Source organism: Pinus tabuliformis, chromosome 2_2 (assembly GCF_031772625.1).
Source record: "Pinus tabuliformis cultivar Carrire ecotype Pingquan chromosome 2_2, CPIR1, whole genome shotgun sequence".
Lineage (NCBI taxonomy): Eukaryota > Viridiplantae > Streptophyta > Pinopsida > Pinales > Pinaceae > Pinus > Pinus tabuliformis.
The window spans coordinates 15,349,649-15,373,984 of NC_142300.1; the positions used below are offsets into that span (position 1 = coordinate 15,349,649).

Consider the following 24,336-nt stretch of genomic DNA (forward strand, 5'->3'; position numbering starts at 1 on the left):
ATATATATATATATATATATAAATATAATATAATATTATGTATCAGGTCCATATTAAATATGGAAGAAATAACACATCTCTTTTATACTAAATTATAAAACAAAATTTCTGTCAAAACAACAAACTCAATATTTTCTCCTTACAAATAACTTAATTCACCATCTAACATAGAAACCAAATATTAGAAAATTCACCATCTAACATAGAAACCAAATATTAGAAAAATAATGTGAATGCCTAATCAAACAAAAGTTGATATAATAATACCATCTGCATAAATTATATGAGAACCATACAAAGAAACTCTTAAAATCTAAACTTTAATGTTCATAAATGTCTAGTTATCATATGGTACAATTCATAGAATAAAGATATTACTCCATTATAATATAATATATATGGATAAGTATATTAGCTCATGAATATTAGGTTAAAATATAAACTTTAATGTTCATAAATGTCCAGCTATCATATGGTACAATTCATAGAATAAAGATATTACTCCATTATCATATAAGATATATGGATAAGTATATTATAAGTATATCCTCTCATGAATATTTTGTTAAAATGAGAATGGGTTACACATAACATCATCCCTTTCAATGATGGATATTTCATTGAAAAGATTATACATTATAAGAATCACTTTAATACATATAACTGTACAAATAATTGCATGAGGATTAGAAAAATTGTTTAACATCTTTGGTTGTGGGAGGAAAACAACAATGGCATGGTTCTGGGCAATGACCAGGCATCTCCAATTTTTCATCATCCGACTCCTTATCCAATTCCTTGTTCAAATTGGTAGGTGCACCCTGTTCAACATTCTTTTTTTAATAAATGATAAAATACAAACCTCCCAACATAACATGATAGTATATTTTTAATATATTCATGATAAACATGATAATATATTTTTATTTCTAATGAACATATAATATATTTTTTTGCAACAATTTTAATCAAAATAAAGCTGGAAATGAAATAATAATTTACTAAACTATATAGGGTTAACTTATTCTCATATGAATTATTGTTATTATCTCATTCTTTATCTTATTATTATTATTATTATTATTATTTAATTAAAGGTTTACATAATTTTAATACAAAAATTCTATAATATTATCAAAATCTTTTGGTTCATGAACTCAATTGTATAGCCTTTATTCTTCATAATCGAAATTGAAATTGAAAACAAGTTCTTCCTAGGACTTAGAATAAACAAAACATCATCAAAATAACAAAGAGTTAATTTAAGCTAGAAGAAATGGTATCAACTTCTATTACCGGGTACTTGGCATCATCGCCAATCTCAACTTATACTTATGAGTCTTACTATGTTAGACTATAAAATAGTGTTTGAGTTGATGTCTTATTGTTTAAACATACAATTTGTATCAAAACAATTTTAATGACTTCAAGGGAACACCTTTAAAGCTCAGGGTTTATGTAACAGCCCTGGTAAAAAATTCATGTAAAAAAAATAAGACCAAGGTCATGGGACACATATTCCAAGTTTAATGTTGGGAAAAACATCCTAGTGTGGGTGTTAATTGGTTCATTATGGCTAAGGAAATTGGCAAAGACAAAGGAAAAGACATGGGAAAGGAAAATAGGCATTTATTGGCAATTATTTACGAAAATAATGGAAATTAGGAGAAAATGAAGGTGAAAGGTCACATGTTGCATGTGAGGAGGAAAATGAATAAAATAGAGGTCTCATTAATAAAAAGGCCTCTGAGAATTAGTTGGTAGCTTTTGACAGTTCTATGGTGGAGCTCTCTCTCTATTCCCTATCTCTCATACTCTTGGACATTGAGTTTTCTTGGAGTACTTCAGCATCGGATTAAGAAAAGAAAAGGAAGGACAAAGAAGGCAAAGGGAGGCAAAGATCAAGCCAGAAGAACATGATCAATCAACTACAACAAGATTACTTGCAAATATCGATTTGCGTGTGTGATTTCCTTGCTAGATTTGGCATGCATGGTACATGCATGTGTGTATTTGGTTCTCTTTTTGTCATTGGTGTGGGTTTTTCTAGGTGTGATAATGATCTTCAACCTTTCCTTTCCATTTTCGGATAGCCATGGTGTGATGGTGGTTTCTCTTATTTGGTTAAGTTGGATTGCCAGATGGTATCGAAGCTGAGTGAGGTGGTCTCTGAAAAATAACACAAGGCCTAGAAATCCCTGGACCGAAGAAGGTGGGATTGTAGTAAAGCCAGATTTTGTGTACCTTGATGGACTTAGGAATCCTCAACCGATGAATGGCATGATATACAGTAAATCCTATTGTCGTGTTCCCTTGATCAGGCCTAGGAATACTCAACCGGTGAATGGCAGGATATATGGTAAATCTTAGAGGGTGGAGTATCGATCAGGCCTAGGAATCCTTAAACGGTGAATGGCGAGATATATAGTAAACCTTGGAGACTGGAGTCTTAATTAGGCCTAGGAATCCTCGACCAATGAATGGGGGGATAGATGGTAAAACCTAGAGACTAGGAGGCATCCAAATTCCTCATGGTGTAGGTGGAGAGATCTGGATGCATCCATACTTGTTTAGGGCCTAGTGATCCTGTGGTGATTGTGGTAAAGCCTAGTTGTATATATATGAGTTCGGGCCTAGTGATCTAGTGGAGATTGCAATAAAGCCCGAGGAGCCCTAGTTGGTTTTGTTGTGAGTCCCACATTCATGCTTGGAATATGGCACAAGGGTGTGTTGGCATTATGATACAAGTGTTGTCCTTGATGGCAACTCACTCAGAGGTATGATACAGGTGATGGCAACTCAATCAGAGGACAGATCTTAGTACAGCAGGTCAATAGAGAGATATACGTAGGTTAACCTTGATGAAAGTGTGTATACACGCGAGTGATAAGAACAAAAGGCGCGTATGCGTACACATGCAGGTTCACAGAAGGAAAGGCGCGTACATGTTGGAAAACTAAGTTTTGGTCCATGGTATTTTGGTATTGGTCCGTGGTATTTGGTCTGAAGTATTGATCCCAGGTATTGGGTCCAAGGTATTTTTTCTACATGGTTTTGAACCATGGTATTGAGAGAAGCCTAAACCTATATAAGGAGAAGATCATTAGGCCAAGGGTGAATGAGCAAGTAATGAATGTCTGATGGAGTGTGAAGATCTAGTATGCCAGTTATGGGTTTGTGATGCTTGGCTCGATCTGAATCAAGTTGGAAATGGCAGCGAAGGTATAAGTAATTATCTTTAGATCTGTACGCGGGTTCTCTTTGGTGAAAGCGCGTGTACACGCGGTCTTGACACAGTCAAGTAGCGTATACATTATGAGGTTTGATGTTTCAGGTTGCTGTTGGTTCTAGTGGTTGTTGCAGAGTTTTGGGCTCTGGTTTGTGTTCAGGTAACTGTATTTTGATGACAGGGTTTCAGTGATTCAGAGATTGATGATGCAGGTATAGGTTGATGATTGTATTGCAGTGGTGATTATTTTGTATTTATGGATCCAGTCTGAAAATTTATGAAACGTGGCCCCTGGAAGAAAAGAGAAGGTTGTAGCCTTCTGTAGGTCAACACCTATGTACTAGTACCTCAGCTAGTACAAGAGCTAAGGGGGTTGTATCTCCCTTCCAGGAGAGTCTGGAGAACGAGAGAAGGTTGTAGCCTTTGGTAGGTAGAAGCCTACGTAGTGGTACAAGACTGCACGAATACTTAATCATTGTAAAAAGAAGTTTCTAATTGAAAGAAGATAGAGATGAATTGCAGCACGTGGTTTTCACCCACATTGGGTTTCCACCTTATATCTTGGTGTTCATGTGTGCTCCTTATGTGTGATGATCTGTTCTATTTTACTGCACCTGTTTACTGTTAATATGGTTAATAATGTTCTGATGCACTCATTGAATATCTACTGACTGAATCATAAGCTTATTGGATATACGCTAGTTTCTTTAAACACAGTTGCGTATATACGCGGGTATCCTTCACTGAAGTAGCGTATATGAATCTGAGTATGGAAATGAAAAAGTTATATTGATTTGATAATACTAATTCACACCCCCCCCCCCCCCCAGTATTATTTACAACAATTGGTATCAGAGCAGGTCCTTTAGAAGAAGCTTGATCGCTTGAAGGAAAGATCCATCAGAATGAGTAATCAAGAAAGAGAGGCATCCATCAGGCCACCAATCTTTGATGGGAGAAACTTTGTCCACTGGAAGATAAGAACCACAACATATCTACAATCGCTTGGAATAGATGTTTGGGGAATTGTGGAAAGTGGATACACATATCCATTAGCAATTCCTATAGATATAGCAGGGAGAAAGAAATATGAACTCAATGCCAAAGCTGTTACTGTCTTATTGGGAAGTTCGTCACAATCAGAATTTATGAAGGTCATGCATTTCAAATCAGCCAAAGAAATTTGGGACAAAATCATTCTAAGCTACGAAGGAGATGAACAGGTAAAATGAGAAAAACTTTAAACTCTCAGAATACAGTATGAAAATCTTAAAATGCATAGTAATGAAAGCATAGCTAATTACTTTCTGCGTATAGATGAGATTGTCAATTGTAAGAGGAATCTGGGTGAACAATTTAAGGAAGTTGTCTTAGTTGAAAAGGTTTTAAGATCCCTGTATGCTAAATTTGATTCCAAAGTTCCTGCCATTTAAGAAAAGGAGGATCTGCAGAAATCACTATGACGCAGCTTCACGGAATCTTAACTGCTTTTGAGATGAGAAAAGGAGGACCATCATATATGAGAGAAGCTACATTCAAAGTGTCAGCAAATGAATCAGGATACATTTCAGAAGGAGAAGATAAGGTAAATTTTGTGAAGAATCTTGAACGGGGATCTGGAAGGTTCAAAGGTAGGCTACCTTTCAAATGCTTTTCATATGGTAGAGTTGGTCATTACGTTGCTAGATGTCCTCATAACAAAGGAAAGATGTCTGAAGAAGGTAATAGAAGTTATTATACCCATGTTAAAAGTAATGACTCATCTAATAGTGATAAATACATTAGACTTCTCATGGCATATGAAAATAAGGAAGTAGAAACAGAAGAAGTTACCAGATTAAAGGAACAATTGGAGTCAGTAACTAGAGTAAGGGAGCAATTGTAGGATGTAGTAAAAGATCAGAGCATAACAATTCAGAGACTTGAATCGAAAGATCCTCTCTCTAAAGGAAGATCTTAAAGAATCAAAGAAGCAGAATAGAGAAGCTCTTGAAGAACAAGAACATGAAGTAATCGAATTAAGGCAACAAGTGGAAGAAGGGAGAAAAGCTGAAGAAAACGTAAGGAAGCAGTATCTGGAAAAGGAAGAACAACATTAGGTTGAGGTAAATATCTTAAAAAGTAAATTAGAAGAAAAGGATGAACTGTTACAATTTCAAGATAATACTAAGATATTGGATGACATTCTCGATAGTCAAAGATCCCATACTATCAAAACTGGTCTTGGCTTTTATGAATCTGGTGAAGGTGAATCTAGCTCACAAGGTGAGGCAAGGAACTCTAACGAGAATTCTGAAATACCCAACAAGGAGATGAGAGGAAAACCTCATCAACAACCAAGGAAAGAAATTCCTCAAAGAAAATCCTTTACTCCTAACTATGGAAGTGATAGACGATTATTCCCTCCATTGAATAATGTTGAATGTTATGTATGTCATAATCTTGGACATGTTGCAGCCAGATGCAGAAGTAGAATGGTTCAAGACCGTCACATAAGATCATCACATTCCAGGTACTTCAAAGGATATTGTTTTGCTTGCAATATGTTTGGTCACAAAGCAATTGATTGCAATAAAAGGAACATAAAACATGTAAGATGTTATGCATGTAACAAGTTTGGACATAAAGCAAGGGAATGCAGGAGCAAAATTCAAACTCCAAAGCAAGAGGATTATACATCATCACAATTCCAGGTATTAAAGAAGACAGAATTAGAGACAGAAAGGTGTGACATAACTCAGTCAGCTGACATAACAGACACAGGGGAAACTGAAAGTGTAGACCTTCAGTATTCCGTCTTGCATACGCTGATATAATAGAGATAAGTCGCGTATATATGCGATCTAGAGGCTGCAGAGTCGCGTATATGAAGCTCAGAAGAAAAAGGCAGCAGAACAGACTCAGGAAATGGTTCGGACATGGTATATGATGGTTGGCACAGGCTCAGGGGGAGCATATACTTCAAATAATGCATTGTTGGCATTATGGTTAGAAGTCTTTGGTGATGATGCTTATGTGGCTAAATGATACATCTTGCTGATTGATCAAAAGAATGTTATTGCAGGTTACAGAACTGGATGTTGATGCTTATGGTGCAGATCATATTTAGTGTATGATAGTGGTCTTGAATGGATTGCTGGTCTTTGTTATAAATACCTTGCATGTGCTCAGGGGGAGCATGGACAGATTGGTACATCTTGGCATATACAAAGGGGGAGACCAATCAGAGATTTCAGCAGGTACTCAGGGGGAGTATGGACAGCAAAGGGAGAGAACTTCTTCGTCTGCCCTTTGCCCTTGATGTCAAAGGGGGAGAGTGACTTGGTGTGGTGGTTGCCATAAAGTCCAAAGGGGGAGATTATTGGCATTATGATACAAGTGTTGTCCTTGATGGCAACTCACTCAGAGGTATGATACAGGTGATGGCAACTCAATCAGAGGACAGATCTTAGTACAACAGGTCAAGAGAGAGATATACGCAGGTTAACCTTGATGAAATTGTGTATACACGCTGGTGATAAGAACAAAAGGCGTGTATGCGTACACACGCAGGTTCACAGAAGGAAAGGTGCATACTTGTTGGAAAACTAAGTTTTGGTCCGTGGTATTTGGTCCATGGTATTTTGGTATTGGTCCGAAGTGTTGATCCTAGGTATTGGGTCCAAGGTATTGTTTCTACATGGTTTTGGACCATGGTATTGAGAGAAGCCTAAACCTATATAAGGAGAAGATCATTAGGCCAAGGGTGAATGAGCAAGTAATGAATGTCTGATGAAGTGTGAAGATCTAGTATCATGGGTATTGGTTTATGATGCTTGGCTTGATCTGAATCAAGTTGGAAATGGCAACGAAGGTATAAGTAATTATCTTTAGATCTGTACGCGGGTTCTCTCTGGTGAAAGCGCGTGTACACGCGGTCTTGACACATTCAAATAGCATATACATTATGAGGTTTGATGTCTCATGTTGCTGGTGGTTGTAGTGGTTGTTGTAGAGTTTTGGGCTCTGGTCTGTGTTCAGGTAATTGTATTTTGATGACAGGGTTTCAGTGATTCAGTGTTGGGTGATTCGGAGATTGATGATGTAGGTATAAGTTGATGATTGTATTGCAGTGTTGATTATTTTGTATTTATGGATCCAGTCTGAAAATTTATGAAATGTGGTCCCTGGAAGAAAAGAGAAGGTTGTAGCCTTCTATAGGTCAGCACCTACGTACTAGTACCTCAGCTAGTACAAGAGCTAAGGGGGTTGTAGCTCCCTTCCAGGAGAGTCTGGAGAACGAGAGAAGGTTGTAGCCTTTTGCAGGTAGAAGCCTGCATACTGGTATAAGACTGCACCAGTACTTAATCATTGTAAAAAGAAGTGTCTAATTGAAAGAAGATAAAGATGAATTGTAGTAGGTGGTTTTCACCCACATTGGGTTTCCATCTTATATCTTGGTGTTCATGTGTGCTCCTTATGTGTGATGATTTGTTCTATTTTACTTCACCTGTTTACTGTTAATATGGTTAATAATGTTCTGATGCACTCATTGAATATCTACTAACTGAATCATAAGTTTATTGGATATATGCTAGTTTCTTTAAACACAGTTGCGTATATACGCAGATATCCTTAATTGAAGTAGCGGATATGAATCTGAGTATGGAAATGAAAAGGTTATATTGATTTGATAATACTGATTCACCCCCCCCTCTCAGTATTATTTCCAATAGGGTGATTGGCTGAAAGAAACATTTGGTTCGGCCTAATCTATGGTCGGTTGGCACGTGGAAGTCCCAGAACTGGTTTCATTTTGCATATGATAATAAGAGCTCTTTTCCTCTTGTGTTCTATGTGTAAATGTACTTGTTATTATGTGGCTTTAATAGGTGTTATATCGTTGATATATCTATGGTTATTTGTTGGTTATAAGCATGTTTTATGACAGTGATGATGTATGGCTCTCGTCATGTTTTGATTAGTAAATGAATGAATGGTGAATGTATGACCTAATATATGATAATTCAATTATTGTGAGAAGACATAAATCCTTCTTAACAAATTTCAGATAAGTATCATACCCCTATGTTCAGATGTGTATCTATGACCTGTAGATTTCATGTTCATGATATGTTTGACGAAATTTCTGTCATGGATAGGCCTTGTTAGGCTAATTTCTTGTCTAAGATTTGTATGGAAGGTTTTTTTCCTTATGTCATTCATTGTTCTAGAAAGTTTCATTAAGTTATGGGAAGAGGTATGGATCCTAGCTTGAAAAAGTGGCTTAAATCTCACAGTCGCAAACACAAAACTGGGTGAAAAACACTATAGTCGCTCTATTATGGGCATCATGCGTGCGAATTGAGGGTTTCAGTGGAAATCAGGCAGTGTTGTGCCAACGTTTGGGAGATCACGACATTGAAAAAATAGGTTTAATTTAGGGTTTAGGCACCTGGAAGGGTGGTTTAGCCCTTGGGGGACCTATAACATCTAATAGGGAAACCATTAAGAGTTTTGGTTTGTCGATTCCACTTCCTTAAGGTCATCTAGGAGGCTGGATCATATCATAGTAACTTTTCATCACATGTTTACCCTAGTAGGCCAGTAACTTGGGTAAATGTAGGAGGAGGATGTTACAGAGTGGTATCAGAGCATGGTTCAACACTTGGACTGGATGGGTAAAATTTGTTTGTCATGCATACATGTAAGTTTCATATGTGTTTTTGGAGTAGCATGATCCGGATTATCGATAGTATTGTGTTTATTCTGTCGACGTTTCATATGTGTTATTTATGTTTGTGGACTATGCGCTTATTGTGTATGCATGGTGGTGGTTCTTGTTGTCATTGTGTCACCATGTGGATGTTGATGATGTTGTTGTTGGGATGCATTTGTCATGTATGCATGCCAGTGTCTATATGTTTTTATGCATGCATTAGCATGGTTATAGTTGTCGTGCATGAGGTCATTGTAGGAATTTTAGGTCATCATGATGTTGTTGGTATGTTATGATGTTGATGTGTTGGTTGAGATAGGGAGATGCAGATCATCAAAGTGAAGTTACAACACTAGACTTCGGGGTGAGAGAAGATCATCATATAGGTTCGTATGTTTGGCATGCATGTATGTGGTTAATGGTTGTTATAAGAATCATGGTTACTTATATGCCTGTCATTCTATTGTTATTGTGGTTACATGTATGATAAATGCCAATTGATCAGTGTAGTCATATGCACATGTGTCAGATAGTCATGAAGGATAGTAACCTATTGTTATATGCATTGTGGTCATATGCATGATGGTTGTGGTCATTGCAGCTAAGGTCTTGGTGTTATTATATTTTGTGCTAATTTGGATTGACCTATGTAGATGGTTGTGGTTATGACATTCAGGTATGAGTTAATATATTGTGATATTATGTCATACTAATCTAGACTAACTATGCATATGTGATCGTTATGCATGAATGACAATTGTTTATGAGCTTATGATGTGAACATGTCAGCTAATTATTGTTATGGATATCATGACCTTATTTAAGTTTGAGTTGATATGTTGTAAAGTTATATCGTGCTAATCTAGATTGATTGTGCAGACAAGATAGCCTCCCCTGAGATATATTAAGGTATCAGTTTGCTTAGGTCGTATACTTGGTGCTTGAATGCTTGATTATGTCGTTTATTTGGTGTTTGAGTGTTTGGTGTATATTATGTCATCCATATGTTGTTTGAATGTTTGATTAATTGCATTATATGAGTATGTGTCTATAAGATTGCATGAAGAAATTATCTTGTTTTAATATGGTTGTACTAACACATATGTGTTGAGGCAGCTAATATGTACTTGAGTGTAAGTAGGTGATAGTTGTAGCATTATGTCTTATGACTGATGAATGTGAGTTGATTGTTAATTAAGGCATGGTTGTTAGACTTGGTAAAGGGTGATTTCAAATTGATAGATATGTTGTCTTGATATTTGGAACATGTGGTCAACATGTGTGTTCAGTTACAAGAAAGCATGTTTGGCACAACGAGGTAAGATAACTGGTATATTGTTATATTTATTTATGTGCTGACAATTATGTGTTTATGGCAATATGATGCAGGGGATTGCATGGCAAGAGACTGCCATGAAATCTTGAAGAAGGTTTGGGTTGAGCTTTCCTTTGGAAGCACTGAGAACCATGGGGATTGAGTCATGGTGTTTGTTCCCAGTCTTGTGGTTTTGGGCTTTTGTGATTTGTTGCACTTTATTTGTGGCTTTTTTTATGTCTGGTGCAATGCCTTGCAACTTTGTTTGTGGTGTTATATTGCTATTGGTTTTCATGGTTTTCTTCTAATTTGTTTATTGTTCTTTCCTTTTTTGTTTTGAGGGTCTTGGGAATTGGTTTGGAAAGAGGAAAGTTAATGGAGCTCGGGGAGAGCTGAATGAAACCCGATAGGTGATGCAAGGCTTAGATGAAGCTCAGTGCATGAGTAAGGGAAGTTGAAGGCAAGAGTATGATAATGAATTGGATTGGTTGAGTCCATTGGTGTAATTGGACGGTGGAAGGACAATAATGAGAAAGGTAACATGAAAGGTAAAGTAAATGGATTTGAGATAACAAATGTCTTGGCTAAGTTTGGAATTGTTGTTCTCAATGTTGTGCATGTTGTGCACGGATAAAGGGAGTTCTCTCAACCTTAAGCCTTATGATATATGGTAACTATGTTGTGACTATGATTATGTTTATGTTTATATATGCATATATGTATGTATGTATGTATGCTGTCGACTGAGAGGTTTGTTAGGATTGTTTTGTGCTAGTGTTCACGTGTATATATGTATGTATGCAGTTGTTTGACAGGGTCGTCAGGGACCATGAATGTTTTATGTTGATGTTTATATGTATATATGTATGTATGTATGTTGTTGTCTGACAAGGTTGTCAGGGATTATTCTTGTGGAGGAATGATTGCTTATGCATGTGAATGGCATGAAAAGGTTACTGGCTTATGAGGAATCAAGTGGGAAGAGTAACTCTGACAGATCTACAAGGTCAATATCACGTGGATATGAATTGATATTATAATCTTATATTATGCCTATGTTTATGTTATGGAAAGGTAATGATGATGGGTACATCTGCGAAATGAAAGAAGTGTAATCTGCGACATGTTGGGACAAGTATGGATGGTGGAAAGGCACTAGAGGAAAGGTTGCCTGGTAGAAACAATGTGGTCTATGGATGTGTGGTACTACTGTTGTATATATGTTGTACATATTTCACCTATGATTTTGTGTACATATGGTGTTATGCACATGTTGATATGTGGTGTTGTGTACATATGGTGTTGTGCGCATGTTGGTATGCGGTGCTATGTACATATGGTGCTTTGTGCATGTTGCATATGCGGTGCTATGTACATATGGCGTGGTCTGCATGTTGTAGATATGGTGCTATGTACATGTGGTGTTGTGTGTATGATTGTACATATGGTGATGTGTGCATGTGGTGTCGTGCACATGTCGTACATCGGGTGTTTTGTAGGTCGTGCTATGTACATGTCATGCATGTGGTGTTATGTACATGTGGTGATGTGTACATGTTGTGCATGTGGGGTCGTGTACACGTTTTGCAGGTGGTGTTGTGTACATGTTGTGTAGGTGGTGTTGTGTACAGGTGGTATTGTGTACATGTTGTACGTGTGGTACTGTTGTACATGTGGTATTGTGTGCATGTCGTACATGTCGTGTTGTGCAATGTGGTATTGTGTGCATGTTATACATGTTGTTTTGTGTACGTGTGGTACTGTGTTATACATATTGTGTATACATGATATCGTGACTTGTGTATTCATTGTGTTGTACACAGGGTGTAGGTGTATGTGTTGTATGTCAGGTGTAAGTGCATGTATTGTATGGTGTTGTACACTAGGTGTAGGTGTATGCGTTGTATGTCAGGTGTAGGTACATGTATTTTCTGGTGTTGTATTTCATATGTAGGTGTATGTGTGTGATGTACATTATATGTATGTGTATGTGATTGAAGAGAAGGAACTAGGTGCTTATCGAGTGTGGCAATTGATTCGACGTATGTACGGAAAGGACAAGCATAATAGTAGAAGCAAAGGACCGATTAAAGGATAAGTATCAATATTTTATTTCAGTTTCAATTATACATGTGATCTATGATTCTGGTTTTTGATGACTGTATGTGATTCATGATTCTTGATTTATGATGCTTGAGTTTGGGCTAACCAAATGTGATATGTTTATACATGATGATTTGTTCAAGATACTAGTTTAACTTGTTGTAATAGGAAGTCAATAGGATTGCAAGTGTACCTCATTAATAGGCCATCGATGAGGTATGATTTGAATTTATTTCAATTTGTTTTGAGTCTAATGGAAATTGTGTGCTTGGTACAGGAAAGCATGAAATGCCTAGTTGGATGGCTGAAATTGACTGCAAGAATTAGCAGTAATAACAAAAAGGAATTGAAATAGGCAGTAGTAGTATGCTAGTAAAGCACCCAAGGAATAGGGCCATTGTGGGACACTAGTACCCAATGGTGTCCATTGATTTCCAGGAGCATGCTATGACCGATATGATGGTTTTGAGGCAGGGATATGCCTTAGTTTTTGGACATTCTGATGTGAGGAAACCTTTCTAAGGGATGGATCACTTAGGGTAGGGGATGTCAGGGAACTTGGAAGGTGAGTGACTACATGGAAAGGGGTGACTAGATTTCCTGAGGGACAGTGTAGCAGAAAATGGAAGGTCGGGAATGGATTTGTTTTAGTCATTAGCATTTCCAGATGGAATCAAATGCACATTGGGAGTGTGCCCTGAAACAATGAATCGATAATTGTTCACAGAGAGGACAAGTAGCGTAGGATTTGCCACTCGATATTGGATGTAACTGACTTTGGCAGTGGATTCTGGACTTCCTGGGAAGGAGGTGAATCCTAGTACTACTTTTGAGGGTGGAGGTGTGAACCTCTGGACTTCCTTGTTACAGATGCAAGTAGCATATCATATTATTTGTTGATTAGAGAAAGTGTATATTATTGTAAATACTACATCGAGTTGAATTTAAAAATCTCCATAAACAATATGATTATTTTCTAATTGAAGAAAATGTGCATAAGTATATGCGGTGGTTATTGTAAATACCGTAATGAGTTGTGTTATAAAGCTCCAATAAACAATATGATTGTCATGTTTTCAACAAGTTGTTCATTGTAGATACTACAACGAGTTGGGTTATAAAGCTCTATGGGCAGTACGTTTTGGTTTTCATCGGTTTTGTTGGTTATAGGTATCACTAAACACCGAGGATGATGTTCCCCCAAGGGAGAGGATTCTGTAACAACCCTGGTAAAAAATTCATGTAAAAAAAATAAGACCAAGGTCATGGGATATGTATTCCAAACTTAATGTTGGGCAAAACATCCTAGCATGGGTGTTCGTTTGGTTTATTATGGCTAAGGAAATTCGCAAAGGAAAAGGAAAAGGCATGGGAAAGGAAAAGATACATTTATTGGCAATTATTTATGAAAATAAAGGAAATTATGAGGAAAGGAAGGTGAAAGGTCACATGTTGCATGTGAGGAGGAAAATGAAGGAAAATAATGGAAAATAAAGAAAATAAAGGTCTCATTAATAAAAAGGATTCTGAGGATTAGTTGGTAGCTTTTGATAGTTCTATGGTGGAGCTCTCTCTCTATTCTCTCTCTCTCTCACTCTTGGACACACAAAGTTTTCTTAGAGCACTTTAGCATTGGATTAAGAAAAGAAAAGTGTTGGACACCTAATCTGCTAAGGGTTATGGTGAGGAAGTTGAACAGTTAAAGGGAGTCCAAGAGGCCTTGGAAGATCAATCCAAGAGTCACTCCAATGTATTATAAATGTATATCATGTGAATAATATATGGCATTTAATGCTTATCCTTCATATTTTCGTCTTCGCCATGGTTGTGTTTAACATGGTATCAGAGCGGGTGAATTCCTACCCTTCTCCAATTTGATCCACTTGTGGCCTTTATCTACATGTTGTTCTAACCTATAATTCCAGAATTCTCTGTCCTCCCACTACGAAGCATTTGTGTGGTTTTTTGTTAGCACTGCAGACTATTGGCATTACACTGAATCATAGTCTGATCACTGCATTCCTCTTAAAATTCTGCGCACCATTCAATATTTTCTATACTTTTCTAGCACACCCACAATCTTGAAACCATCAGGCAATACCTTCCTACAACGGTGAATCATCGTTTGAAGTGTGTTAAAGTCTAGTGGTCAGTTTTGTGAGCGTTGTATTGGAGCTGGTATTTGCGTTAAACTCATCTCCTCATAATCCATATGGTTTGACTATCCCGTGAGTTGACTATTGCATAAACTCTATTGACTGCCAATCTACAATAGAATTTCCTTTTAGTTTTTGGGCCATAACTATTCTCTTCATGTGATAGACTCTGACATACCAGACTCTACATTAATGTGTTGTGGTCAAATGATAAAATTTGTGTAATGTGTTGTGGAAAACTCAACTAAATACATGCTGCTAGAAAGAAATACTCCTTTCCCTCACTGATATATGTGCCAATTTCAGTTGCCACCATCTCTCTTCCATCCATTAAGCCTGTCTAATTTATTATTCTGACTCAAGCGTTTTTTTACCTTAATGCTCTCTATAACTACCTTTCTTGTTGCTATGCATTCGTTGTTCTAGTGTCAAAAGTGGGATCTTGTTTCTGGAAGGAGTCCCAACAGGTCGACCTTTGGAGAACGCAACAGCTAGTGAAATGTCAGACTCCAGAAATTATGCTATTGCTGAAATAATAAAAGGAATATGTGCATGAAGGCATTTCTCTCTCTCATAACTAACACTACCTTCAAGGAGAAGAAGATATTTGTAGAACGAACCCTTAACACAAAGGGACATCTTCTGCTACAAAGAGGCTGAGTATCATTGCTAAGGAAGTAACTGAGTTACCCATTTTTGTTGGCCATATCATTGTCCAATAATCTTTGTGTTTGAGTGTCGAGTTTCATGTTCTGTGGGAACATTGTGTGGCCAAGGGAAGTATTGGGAAGAGGGTTGAGTTCTGTCTTGAAATAGCAAGCCGAGTTACCATCTGTTGTGAATAGTCTATGTGCTAATTTGTTGGTTGAGTTGAATGTCAACGTGACCGTTGTTTATTAGGCTCGAGTTTTCTATTTGTGGGCTAAAAATTCCATCCAAGGAGGCTAAACTTGACAGTTAAGTGTGGCTGTTGAGTTATCCCCTTGTTCAAAAAGTCGATTGGCTATAGCAGGGGTACCCAGATCACAAGTGGAAAGGCTGAGTTACATTATTAGTTGTCATTTCCTTTGTTGGAGTCGTGGGAAAGTCATGGTCATTTTGTGGGTGATGTTTTTGAGGATTGTACTGTGGGAACCTCTCCAGGAGTGACTGTCATCTTGAATATTTCATTGCTAGAGTATATATCGGGCATCAGAGGTGAAATTGAAGGCTCGAACATCTTGTAATATGTGAATCTACACGATGTGAGGTGTTATTCGAGGTGAATATTATGTTATGTTGTTGAACTCAATTTGTTAATTTGCCTTAGATGGATTATTACTACATGAGGAATCACCTTTTGGAGTAAACAACTTGCAATAGTCAGATCAAAATGATTTCGATGCCATAACGTTTTGGTGCATTGAACTTATCTCCATCTTGAAGACTTAAGACATAATGTGGTGGCGTTTAATGAAAAAAGAAAGACATACTCGATGACTTTTCTAGACCTTTCAATTATGAATGAACCAAGATTATATTATTATGATAAAAGGCGAAACTATTTTGCACCCATATAAAAACTCTTCATTTTGAAAATGATTCCCTATCTTTGTGCCGATGTCTCTGTGCCATTTCTGCAAGTGTTGGTAAAGCTCGTTTAAAGCCTATTGTTTTGGGGATGCTCGAATTTAATTTTTGTTGATATATAGAATTGGACGTGGTCAAGAGTCCAACCGAAGGTGAAGGCAGTGCAATATTTCGGGAACTTATTTTTCACAGTTTTGTTGGTAGCTTGTTGCTCATCTTATAGTTGTAACTATTTAGCAGTGGGAGTTATTTATCATTTTATCTATACATTTATAGGTTAATCCAACGCTGTTTTTTCTACTTCAATTGTTGTCAAATGGATCGAATAGATAATATATTAGAATTATTGAATACTTTAATACATGCTAATGTTGATGGGATGATAAACATTAGCAAGAACTCTCTCTATGATATTAAAAATTGTCTGTAGTATACACAGGAGAAGGTAGAGTTTTTGGAGCTTGAATCTCAACTTCAATGAGCATAATTACAACAATGGAGTCATCATTCTAAATCTGTTTTTGTTCGAAAAATTGAGACATACTTCCATCAACTTCCAGAAAGTAATCATATCAACGAGATTACGATTGATTTAGATGCAGTGCCCATCTCAAGAGCAGAGTTGCAAGCAGAAGCAGAAATTCAGCATACACTTCCCTATCCCGTTATCAGACCTTGGGAAGAGCTTGTCCATAACAAGCACAAAACTAGTCTTGGATATGACAAGGATGTGTCCTTTCATATTCCAGATCACTCAAATCCCATCCAATTTCAGAGTGTTGGATTTCCTTGTGACAATTCATCTTCAGCTGTTCCAGATTCTGTTCCTCTTCCACAACATCCACAACAGATTGTTAAATGCTAACATTGTGACCGAGTTGGCCATATGAAAGATCGCCATTTTGATATTCATCCATGTGAGCACTATCATAAAACCACTCATTCTTCAAACATATGCTTCAAAAACAAGTCTCCTACAAGAACAAAGATTCACCTTGGATGGATCACTTCTTGGCAATGGGCTTCAACAACCAACAAGATATTTCAGTCATATGTTAGAATTTGTTCTAAAGTATTGAAAAGTCTCGCAATTAAGTTTTCTCCATCATCTCACCTTGTATCTGACAGGGGGGATAATGATAGTCATATACAAGCCTCAAAGGCACATCAAGCGAGCCTGAGCCACAACTTGAACCTACTATCTGGTTCATAGTTATAGCCCATTGACACAAAAGTTCAAGCGAGCCTGAGCAACAACTTGAACTTGTTGCCTAATTCAGAGTTCTAGAGTGATGGTCATCTGTTAGGGTCCCACAATATGAATCAGTAGTGTTGGCCTCTTACTATTCATTTTGGGTAGTTTATCCTATGAATCACTTGGTGTCATAGCCTAAAGGTTTTCCGTGTTAAAGGGTCATTTATCAAACTAGTTAAAGTTTGGGAAGGTTTTTTGATTGTCAAGTGTTTGTAAAATGACTTTGCAGGTGAAATCAACATGAAGAGATCTAGATTATTTTCCAATGAGCTATAAATATCTCCAAATGGGTTCAAGCATAAAAAGTTATGGCAAAACAAAAATCCTTCGTCAAAAGCTAGAAAACAAAGAAAAATGCCAAGTGTCCCGCATATCGGAAGTTTTGAAAAGAGGAGTAGTGGAGGTCGAAGAAAATATCTGATCAATGATCGCTGATATCGCATATCAACGATCAGAAGGTTCAATCATAATGCCACAACAGAGACATATCAACGATCTCCAATTGTCGATCAGGCATATTAGTGCGGTCCAATCAGTGGAGTGCAGTCGGCAATCGGGGAAATGGAAAAGCGGGGCATGTTGTGATATAAAACTTGCGATCTGCGAATTGTGACACATATATTCCTTCAGTGTTAAAGCATCGAGGAGGGACGAAACAAGTTTTACAAAGGATTTCATTGACAAAACCAGAGCAGTTCTGGGCCTTTTCTCTCCCCTCCAGAGAGACACGTGGCGGACAACCACTGGTTTAAATAAGCTATGTGGCATATGACGTCAACAATGATGTGGTTGTATAATGGACACATGGCATGAAAATTTTGCATTTTTAGGGGTCCTAAGGGGGCAATTCAGAGTGACATGTGTCACCACTCACAAGGTGACATGTGGTAGAGGATGACATCAGGTCACAGATCAACGATATTAGGTTGAGGCAAATTGTTGCATCAAAGTTAAATCTCCTGATTAAGAATTTGCGATTAATAGGCTCTGATGTGGGGGCTGGTCACAGTCACAAATAGTTTTAAGAACCAAAGGTTGGGGTTGATAACCAAGGGTTATCTCACATTGGCGATTGCAAAGGCGGGCGACGGTATGCTATATATATGTTTTATTTATTTAAATCAAAGTCGAGCGGAAAAAGGGTTAACAAAGGTTTTATATGATAAACCTTGGCATGGGTCCTCCCCTATCCCCTCTCCACGTGGATTAGGCCACGTCACACAGCAGAGATCAGAGGATTGATATTGTCGTTGTTGCAAAGTAGAAAAATTCTATTGAAAGCTCCGATATTGGGTTTGTAATGCAATGGTATTTCAAAGAATCGTCCCCCGTCCTAGCCATAGGGTTAAAGCCCCTAAAGGTTTTGGCCTTGAGTCCCCAAGCCTCGGTCATGTAGTTCCTACCTAAACCCGGGAGCTAGACATATCACAAAGTTCACACCCTGCGCAATTCAAAGTGCACATTATAGAAAGCTTTGATTATGTTAAAGTTATGATGTAATAAGCCTTGGTCTTGCCCCTAGTCACAAAGTTAAGAAACAGGAGAATGTATTAAGGCACGCCAACATAGACTGTTACATAGTTGTAGCGCAACACAGAGGGGCCATTGTTTCTTCTTTTTTTCATCCCAAAGGCAGAGGAACTCAATAAGCCCAAAAGTGACCTGATAAGGCAGAAAGGGAATGAACCAGGGAATTAGTAGGATTTTTAGCAGGTTTTTGGCACAATGACAGGCAGTTCGGGATTTTCTGGAGGACTACGGGAAGATGAGGATGAAGATGATTTTCTGAGTTAATGTTGTTCCTATATTTGACCCGAATCTTTCTATTCTGATAAAATGCACCTTTTGATCCACTTAGTTGGATAAATTCAATGTACCTGGTCTTAGGCCGAAATGGTATTTAAAGGCTAAGTATACAATGTAATAAAAAAGGATGGGGAATCGTTGAGAGTAGGAAGAGGCCCGAGATGTAAACATTTTTAACAAAGAAGCCCAAAGAACTTTGTTATCAGTTTCAGAGATTCTTGTGGTGTGTGTTTTCAAGTTTGTGTTTCCTTTCTGTTAATCTAATATTCATTTCTGAAGCTATTATCTTGAATTCATTCCTATATGCTCAAGATAATTGTGGATCTTATACATGATAGAATTATTTATTTCTTTGTCATGGTTCTTCTAAATATTTGGCCATTAGTTATGTAACATAATTCATAACCATATGCTTTGTTACATTTGACTGAATATTTTTGTGTTTCCTTCATTCTTCGCTATACTACAATCGACAATTGACTTGAAATATGTGCACCTACCTTGCCTCTGTTATCTAGATGGCACATGTATGCCCTGATGTTCTATGATCTTATACTTCAGTGGCCCTCTCTCCCAACAACATTAAATATCATATCATTTAATTTCTGAACTCAATAACCAGTCTAAAATCCATATCCTATCAGTCTTTTTGATTGATAGTTGATCTAGTGAGAGAGCCCTCTCCAAGGTTAGGGGGATTGGACCTTAACCTACAAGTGGTTTGTGGTTACCTATGGGATCCCTTTCCTCAACCTTAAGGGATTTACAGAGTGCTAACATCATCTACAAGATTCAAAGCCACATCAAGTGAGCCTGAACCACAACCTGAACTTGATGCCTAATTCATAGTTGTAGCCAAAGACATAGAAATTCAAGTGCGCCGGAGCCACAACCTGAACCTGTTGCCTAATTCAGAGTTGTATCCAGAGACACATAAGTTCAAGCGAGTCTGAGCCACAACCTGCCATACGAGATTCAAAGTTGTAACTAGAGACAAACATGCCCCTGAACATGCCTTTGGTAGGTGGCCAGCCTTAAACCACCTATGCGGGTTTGAGACCTTCCTTTTCAGGTTGAGCTTCTCCCTCTTTAAAAAATTGGAGACACTTCCTCTAGCAGAAGACTTTAGCTTCTTCCCAGTTCTGGAAGAGTTCCAGGAATTACATTAAGCATTTCAAAGTTGGTGGTCATCCTTAAACCACCGCAACTTGTAGACCTCCATTTTCCAGGTTGAAGGTCTCCCTCTCCAAATCATTAGGAACACTTCCTCTAACAGAAGATTTCAACTTCTTGCTAGATTTGGAATAGTTTCGGGAAATTCACTAACCGTTCTAGGGTTGGTGGTCATCCTTAAACAACCACCTTATGTTAACATTTCAAAGACCACATTCAACCTAGTGCTGCCATGCATTTTTGCATACTTGGTATTTTAGCTCTCTTCTTGGACTCGTATATACCCCTTCGGATTAAGGGGGGGGTTTGTTGGACACCTAATCTGCTAAGGGTTATGGTGAGGAAGTTGAACACTCAAAGGGAGTCCAAGAGACCTTGGAAGATGAATCCAAGAGTCACTCCAATGTATTATAAATGTATATCATGTGAATAATATATGGCATTCAATGCCTAACCTTCATATTTTCTTCTTCGCCATGGTTGTGTTTAACACAAAGGAAGGACAAAGCACGAAAAGGGAAGCAAAGATCAACCAAGGAAGAGAAGGATCAAGTAGCTACACTGAGATTACTTTAAGGTATCAATTTGCATGTGTGATTTCATTGCTAGATTTGGCATGCATGGTACATGCATGTGTGTATTTGGTTCTCTTGTTGTCATTGGCATGAGTTTTTCTAGGTGTGCCACTGATATTCAACCTTGCCTTGCCATTTCCATATAGCCATGGTGTGATGGTGGTTTCTCTTATTTGGTTAAGATGTATTGTCGGATGGTATCGAAGTTGAGTGAGGTGGTCTCTGAAAAATAATCAAGGCTTAGGAATCCATGGACTAGAGAAGGTGGCATTGCGGTAAAGCCGAATTTTGTGTACCTCGGTGGGCTTAGGAATCCTCGACCAGTGAATCGCGGGATATACAGTAAAGCCTAAAGGTGTGTACCCTCCATTAGGCCTAGGAATCCTCGACCGGTGAATGGTGGGATATATGGTAAAGCTTGGAGGGTGGAGTCTCGATCAGGCCTAGGAATCCTCAACCAGTGAATGACAGGATATATGGTAAAGCTTGGAGGTGGGAGTCTCGATTAGGCCTAGGAATCCTCGATTGGTGAATGGCGGGATACACGGTGAAGCCTAAAGATTAGGAGTCATCCAAATTATTCACGGTGTAGGTGGAGAGATCTAGAGGCATACATGCTTTTTTAGGGCCTAATGATCCGGTGGTGATTGCGGTAAAGCTTGGTTCTATTGATGAGGGTTCAGGGCTAGTGATCCGGTGGGGATTGCAGTAAAAACTGAGGAAGCCCTAATTGGTTTTATTGTGAGTCCCACATTCATTCTTGGAATATGGCACGGGGGTGATTGGCTGAAAGAAAGATTTGGTTCAACCCAATCTATGGTCGGGTGGTACGTGGAAGTCCCAGACCTGGTTGCATTTTGCATATGTTAATAAGAGCTCTTTTCCTCTTGTGTTCTATGTGTAAATGTACTTGTTATTATGTGGCTTTAATAGTTGTTATATCGTTGATTTATCTCTGGTTATTTGTTGGTTATAGGCATGTTTTATGGCAGTGATGATGCATGGCTCTCATCATGTTTTGATTAGTAAATGAATGAATGATGAATGTATGACCTAATAGATGATCATGCATCTATTGCGAGAAGGAACCAATCCTTATTGATGAATTTAAGATAAGTATCAGGCCCCTATGTTCAAATGTGCATTTATGACTTGTAGATTTCATGTTCATGATATGTTTGACACAATTTCTGTCATGGCTAGGCCTTGTTAGGTCAAGTTCTTGTCTATGATTTGTATGGAAAGCTTTGACCTTGTGTCATCCATGGTACTGGAAAGTTTCATTAAGTTATGGGCAGAGGTCTGGATCCTAGCCTGAAAAATTGGCTTAAATCTCGCGATCACAAGCACAACATTGGGTGAAAAAGACTGCAGTCACTCCCTTGTAGGCATCATGCATACGACTAGAGGGTTTCAGCCAAAATTAGGCAGTGTTGTGCCAACGTCTACGAGATCAGGGCATTGAAAAAATAAGTTTAATTTAGGGTTTTAGCACATGGAAGGGTGGTTTAGACCTTGGGGGTCCTATAGCACCTAATAGGGAAGTCATTAAGAGTTTTGGATTATCGATTCCACTTACTTAAGGTGATCTACGAGGTTGAATTATATTATAGTAACTCTTCGTCACATGTTTACCCTGGTAGGCTAGTAACTTGGGTAAATGTGGGAGGAGGGTGTTACACTTTGACTTGTTTTTTAATAAAGTTAGTTTATCTTTGGCTTCTAATAAACCCAATTTCAGCAGGACCTCCACGGTGATGATTCCTATGTTGAAATAAAATGGCGAGTAGTTCTAAAATAAAGATTGAGAAATTTAATGGAGCAAAAATTTTGTGTTATGGAATCTCAGGACGAAGAACATTCTTATGGACAGAGAATAATGCCTCATTGTGGATATCTCTACTATACATATGGGCATTTTGATAGAAGACTAGATTAAGTTGGATAAGAAGGAAAACAATACAATCTCGTTGTGTCTTTCAGATTCAATATTATTGAATGTTTTGGGAAAACTACAACCAAGGTATTATGAAATAAGATAAGCATTTTGCATTAATCTAATTCCTTGGTAAACATTTTTTTCCTTCAAAAGAAGTTGTAATCCCTAAATATGAATAATGTATATTCTATGAAAACATATCTAAATGCCTTTATAATTGTGGTAAGTCAATCATCATCTGTCGATATTAAAAGTTCTGATGAAGATGAGCACATTAATTTATTGTGTTCTTTGCCATATTCATGAGATAGTATGATTCTAGCTATTCGAAGTAATGTAACCACATTAAAATTTGATTATGTGGTTTCATCCTTTCTATCAAAAGAAATGACACAGAAAGCCATGGATAGTTAAAGCACATATTCTTTATCTGTAAGAGATCATTTGCTAGAATGAAACAAAAATAAGTGATGGCAAGGTAGATCTAATGTAGGAATTTACAGGGTAAGTTCCTCAGAAAGAACACCAAAAGGACACCGCTCACAACCAGATCTCAAATCAATACACCAGTATTTTTGACGTGGTTAAAACCCTCAAAGTGCAAGGAGGGAAACAGTCCACGGCCTGTCCCAACGTGGGTACTACAGGAAATTTATTAATCAAAGAATGAAAATTTACATAAGCTTCTCTCATGCACGGATTACCCGAACAATGACCCTCCATGCGCTTTAAATAGAACTCATGGACCAATCGGGTGTCAAGCCATGGATCAAGTGTCGGTAATACCGAGGTGAGAGTGAACCGTCGGATCACTACATATCGTGACCGTCGGATTGTAAGTTACAAAATGTACAACGGTAAAGAAACACACTTTACCTAACTCTAACCTAACTCTATACTAGACCAAGTTGAACTTAACTATATCCTATGTGTCGGAATATCCTAACATCCCCCCTTAAGAACAACTTGGGATAGGATTGAAGGATTTACAAATATGACACAATAGGAGAAGGAAGGAGGCACTAGAGCCTATCCCCCCTTAGTGACAACTTCCTGAACTCCAAGCATATATCGAAGTTTAGTGAACTTCGCCTCTGTGAGAGCCTTTGTGAAGATGTCTGCAACCTGATCATCTGTTGGACAATATTGCACTTCAAGAACATGGTCATGAATGAGCTTTATGATGAAGTGCATGTGTAGTTCAATGTGTTTGCTGCGCTGATGCTAGACTGGATCTTTGCATAGCTGAATGGCACTTTGATTATCACACCAAAGTGTGGTTGGATGCTGCTGCTCAAAGCCAAACTCTGATAGGATCTGACGAAGCCACAAGTCTTCCTTACTAGCTTCCACGGCACCACGATACTCTGCTTCTGCTGACGAAAGAGAAATGGCAGCCTGTTTCTTACAAGCCCATGTAATAGGTCCTGAACCAAGAGTGAAGACATAACCGGCAGTAGACTTCCGATCATCAGGGTCACCAGCCCAATCAGAATCAGTGAAACCAACTAACAGAGG

At 37.9% G+C, this 24,336-nt stretch overlaps 1 pseudogene across 1 annotated transcript in view; it reads right to left on the reverse strand.

Annotated features, from left to right (window-relative positions):
- Window positions 1-543: 543 nt before the first annotated feature.
- Window positions 544-24,336, reverse strand: part of LOC149191310 (uncharacterized) — a 37,179-nt pseudogene continuing 13,386 nt past the window's right edge. The window contains exon 6 of the transcript XR_016254943.1: window positions 544-821. The product of XR_016254943.1 is annotated as an uncharacterized LOC149191310 (transcript). The remainder of the gene's footprint in view (window positions 822-24,336) is intronic.